Here is a 6000-nt window from a genome sequence, read left to right on the forward strand (position 1 = left end):
TATATAGATGCGGGTGTGTATTTATATTAGTAGTATCAAAATTGGGTTTTATTTATTTTGCTTTGCAAATCTGAATCTGATTGCAGTAAACTTAGTCTCTAGAGATTCATTTCTAAGAGGAGGAATGTCCTGAGTTATTTCCCTGACCTGCAAGACACACATTGAGCTTCTGCTTTTGAGTGAACTCCCTCTCGTAAGGAAATAAAGGGATGTTTAAAAGAGCCATTCCATGACTTCTTCGTAATATTAGGAACCATGTCCCCAGGTCTCTGCTTGAAAGGGTCAGGCAGATGACTGTACCCACATTGCTATAACAACTTGGAAAGAACAGGTCCCCAAGTCACTGAAATCGCTGTTAAAGGGCAAAACAGGCAGAGGAGGGAGAGGGGTGGGTAATAAAGGGTTAAGAGGGGGATGCCCCAGCATGAAAACAGTGAGGTTTTGAACATATTTTCTTATCTGAGCAGCAGTTTAACCTTTTGAAAAGGAGACTCAGTCAAAAAAAGTCCTTATATATCAGCATCCTTTTCAAGGATTATGTGTGAAATGCCCCAAAAGACTTGCACCTCTTTCTGTGCCCGTGTTCCTAGGCAGCACTGCAGGCCAGGGTGTTACACTCACTCGTGTAGAGACCCATGCACCTTTAGCTGATGAAGCTGATAATTCCTTCACAGCAGAAGCATGGAGAACCCAAAGCAGTCAATCAGCAGCTTAAGACAACAGTCCTAAGAAAATAATGCGAAAATATGGCACTCAAGATGAAGCTGTGGCAGCCAGGCTTGGCTTGGTGGCTTAGTACAAAACCTGAACTTGGCAAGGTTCAGTGAAATGTTACTCCATGTCAGTCAAAAGCACAAACAAACCTGAGCTTTGCTGTATGTAATCTAGGCACTTCTAAACCTGTTTGTCAAAAAAGATTAAATACTGTTTCCTTTGGCTACTCCAGACATGTGGGTAGCTGCATTCCACGATAAAACCCATAGAGAACCTTTTTATAGGAAGGAAAGTTGAAGAGCCACCAGCATTCACCTGTTGAGTCATCTTTCTGCATAGTTCAAGGCAGATTGTTGAATACAATCACCCATGTTCAGCAAAGACACATAAAAATACTCGTCCTCAGAAATAAATGCTAATGACTCACACCCTCCATAGTTACTAAATTTGTTTTAAAGGGAATCCAGTCTGAATGGCATCACTTGTAGTTTTTTCAAGACTCTAGTTAGTTGGTAAAACTTCCCATTTATTTCCATTCCTTTTGCATTTGTGTGCATCCCAGTCATTTTCAGGAAACAAGTGACCATGCACATTCCTTATTTTTACCAAATACTGACAGTCTTCAAAAATGCTGCAGGAAAAGCATTTTGACTGTAATGCTCTCCATGCCATACAGAAGCCTGATAGGACTTTGGACATCAAGGACTTCTAAAAGTTATAGCATAGAGAATCTTACTTGCAAAGCCATTGAGAGGATAGAAATCTCATTCCTAGGCAGGAGAATAGCCCCCTGAGCAGGGGGAGTGGGAGGGAAAAGTGAGAGGAGAGCTGCCTACAGCCTTCCTCCCCCTGAGACCTATGCAAATCCCAACTAGTATCCACCCAGGACACTCCACCTGCTCCCAGATTCTCAGGGGATCCCTGGTGGATATTAGTAGCCTAAAATAATTAATTAGCCTCCTCTCCATTCATATTTCACCTTTTTTTCTCATTTCTATTTCCACCTTTGGCCATAATCTTTAAAATTTTTAGTCACAGACATTTCCTCCATCAGAAAAGAATTCCCTCTGCCCCACAGACTGAAGCCCATGGTAGCATCAGTTCTCTCTCATACATATGTTTTTCTTTCTAAGAAAACAAAACAAACAAAAACAAACAATGAAATAGTTTCTCCTGACTACAGGAGGGAGTGCTGAGCTTTTGGTGCTTGGTTCTGACAAGACAAACAGAGAACTAGACCCCTAGTAGTGGTAATTTATCATTACCCCATTGCCTGCTTTACACTTCACCTATGATGAGGCTGTGTTTGGCACAAAGACCAAACTTCTGGGTAATTTTGGCATAAATTTTGTCTCCTCCTACCTAAACAGTGACAGACATCACAGGAGAAGCTGATAACTCTTATAACCGAGATTCAACAGGGTCAAATCAAAGTAGATTTTATAATAAAACTTGATAAAGATGAGTAAGGTTACCTGTTAACTTGAAAATCTGAAGGATGTTTCTCTCGGTTCTCAATTTCTTTCTACTGCACATGCCTGAAACTGAAGCAGAGAAAGTGAATCAGACAAGAAAAGGAATTTAAAATAATTTTTTAAAAAATAATTTTTAAAAAATAATTTAAAAAAAAAAACACAGAAAGAATAAATACCCTCAAAAGCAGTTAATTATTGGAGTGGTGCTGGATAATCACGAGAGCTGTGGCTGACTAATGTTTACAAAGCCAGGATGGCCTAAGTGTCCTGAACTCAGATATGCCAAGACAGGAAAGTTAAGACCTGGTTCTATCAGGCAAACAGCTGCAGCTTCTTTTTGATTAACAGCATATTCCTGGCTTGGTTCTGCTTGTATGGATGGAAAGGTGTTTCCCAAGGAAATCAGAGTAGAGACAGAATAGGGAAAAAAGGGGGAGGGGGGAGAAGCAGGAGGGGAAAGGTGAGTTCAGGAGGGCAATGAGGTGGGGGTTAACAACACTGCTTAAGATCAAGGGCTGAAGTGCTGAGATGCTGCCAGACTTGAAAACTTTAATTTACTGTCACTGTTAGCCCCCTTTGAGGTTTATGGTGGTATTTATACACACAGCATCAATCACATGAAACAAGGAGGGGATTTATAGTTTGTTTTAAAGACTGCAAATGCAATGTAATGCAAATAGCATGCCTCATGGGCATTTACATTTAATGGGAAAATTACAGATGCAAAAGATTGGTAGAACAAATTTTAAATTGACTTTATTACATCTAGTGCTTTTCAGAGAATACTATTTAAAAAAAAAAACACAAAAAAACACAAGGAGATATGGTAATGGAGTTCTACACTGTAGCTTGACAGCTTAAATTCCACTTAACTGACTTTGCTTGCATCTTTCTGTTTACATTGCTTCTTCCAATAAGTTTGGCTGGCAAAATCTCTGGGTCATAAACTGATTAGAAGCTTTGATTCTGTTTTGTTTCCTTTCTGGGCTTGGAATATTTAGTGTATGAAGCTGATTATATCTCAATAACTCTTTTTAACTAAGGTTCATCATCAGAATTGCTTCATTGAGACACAGTCAGGAGCAGCTCTTCAAATCTATTATTGACTTAATATGTGACCATACATGCACCCTCCTTAATTTTAAATAAGCTTCCCACACCTCCCCTAGATCTCTATAGATACAACAGAAAAAGATGGACACCTTACTTTGCTCCCTGATGGAGAGAACATTCAGAAATGAACACAGCTATTTGTGGAAAGCCCATTCTTTCTCAAAACAGGCTTCCCAGTATTCCCATGTGACTCCAAACACTTTTTCTGGAATGAGGATTGTTTGCTGTTGGGGTTGAAGATTGTTATCATCAGTTGTTGACTTATGGTAGATCCATCTGAAAGGTGTTGGTGGGCCTCAAACTCACCTTCAGCAGACCAGATGAAGCCCTGGTTCAAACAGGTGCAACTCCACTTGCCTCAGAGAAGCTGTGCCCAATTACTTGAGGGCTGATTTGTTTTTAACACCCTATAATGATTGCTATATTCCCTTCCCATTCAAACCTTAAATGAGCAAATAATTTAAGGTGTTTTTTAAGCCCATTCCTACTGAGCAAAGATTGAAGTCCACATGTTGGTTTTTAGCCTGTTTTAAAGGAATCAGCACAACAGGCTGCCTATATGTGGAGAGCTGCATTCATTTAGCAGGACCCTTCTGTTTCTTCAGATTTCCAAATCTTTGCTGTCACACAACATGACATCCTTGAAAATTCTTTCTAGATCTGCTCATGGGATTGTATTTTAGCCATAGTCTAAGGAAATGATGACCTGACCTTCGAAGAACCTTAAGCACCAGTGTGGTCAAAGATTACCAGAGCTTAACCTTTTAGGATTGTGTCTTTCCAATATTTCAGGCAGAACCTCCCTGAAATGCCATCATTTTCTTTGATTCTATTTATCACAATACGTACACATACACCCCTGAAGTGTCCTCTAAACTGGTTATCGCTGGAAAAAACATGATTAAGGAAGGACATAATTTGCCATTCATTAGTGACTCAACTAGTTCTACTGAACCCAGTAGAATAGTTATCATCCATCTACAAAAAGCCCTCCAGTACTTTCTTCTGTCTCCTTATTTTCAGTTCCTACAAGTCTCTCCTTCATCTAATATGGCAATACACATAAGAAGATTAATAACAAACTATGTGGCATCTCAATGCTTTTTTTTGTTGTTGAGGAACTGAGTCAGACCCATGTTTATTCTTTGTCCAGTTCTGAAAGATATACTCTCCAGGTGTTGTCACCCATAACGAATCCATAATGGCAGAGAGCAACCTATATTAACATTTGAGCTAGTACAAACATGCACTGTTTAAGCAATTCACCTGAGATTGAGTGCTTTGCCATTGTGACTTTTGTTTAAGGTTGTAATCCCGTGTGATGACCTTCTCTGGTGCAGAAGTTGTATGTTAGCACCACGCTTGGCAATGTCAGGATGATGAGGAAACCATAGACTCAGGAAGCAAGAGCAGAAGGGAAACAAACTTTCACACTCAGGAACCATTAATGAAGTAAACACACTTGAACAATGACAGGTAACTCGCAAAGCCACCTACTAGTCATGTTCCAAACTGAACAAACATTTAACAAAAAATGCAAACCTATCTGTAAACAAAATTTAGGATAAGTTTGAAGTTAGACTGTCATGTGAAAGCAGTGTAACTCATGCCTGAGCAGGCACTATGACTTCAAAATAGAGAGAGGAAAAAGACTCTTCCTCCTGTGCAGAAGGCTGTGCTTCTGTTTTATATCTGTTTCTGATGATCCATAAAGAAACTAAATTTACTGCAAGGGTGCACATTATAATGCAGAATCGTAATCCTACAACTCTACTGAATGTTGTCACGTTAGGTATAAGCACTGCAGGTATCACTGGTTTTAATAAACTACTCACCAATTTTAACCATAACTGGGAGAATTTGGAGAGCTGAAGTTAATATTGTGGTCCTTGGGAACACACAGATACAGAGGCCTTGTAATGATGGGCAAATCCATGTGCTCATGCATGATTAGCTGTCAGAGCTGCACAAAACTAGTGAATTGTTTCTTCTTGTGAAAGGCTACCTAGAGCAACATGCACAAATCACAACATTTGAACCAGTATTATAACCCACAAATGGCATGTTTCTACAGAATTTACTGAAATGGCTATTTAAATCTCCCCACCCCAAACCATCTTTCAATGAGAATTAACATTTCTTCTGGACCTAAAAAAAACACTGACAAGATGCCAACCAAGACCAAAAATAAATAAATAAATAAATAGATAGATAGATAGATAGATAGATAGATAGATAGATAGATAGATAGATAAAGTTAAACCCCTTTAGTTTCAAGTACTTTTGATGTTCTTGGTAAACATTTTCCACATCTCCAAAAACAAATATTATTCAGAGTTTAGCCCAAGCTTCTGAAAGACACCAATTACATTGCATGTCTCTGGGACTGTCATGTGAATTTAGGGACAAATACTGTCCAGATAAAACATGCCAGCTGCCAGTTAGTATGTAGTAGGATATTCCCTCACCTTCTGTTTTCACTTTATGAAAGATTGTTTGCTTTTAAAATGGCAGGTTCCCTCCATTCCTCCTCCCCTGCTCACAGTAAGACGTGTCATCTGATACTAATTTGTACTTACTTTGTGTTTTGACTTAATTTGATTAATAACTATATCCCTTAATGGCAGTGTGACTTAACAATAAGCTATTATGTTGGTGTGCTGCACTTCGGCACCTAGGAGCAATTCATCTGCATCAC

The sequence above is a fragment of the Apus apus genome, chromosome 10, assembly GCF_020740795.1.
Source record: "Apus apus isolate bApuApu2 chromosome 10, bApuApu2.pri.cur, whole genome shotgun sequence".
Taxonomy (NCBI): domain Eukaryota; kingdom Metazoa; phylum Chordata; class Aves; order Apodiformes; family Apodidae; genus Apus; species Apus apus.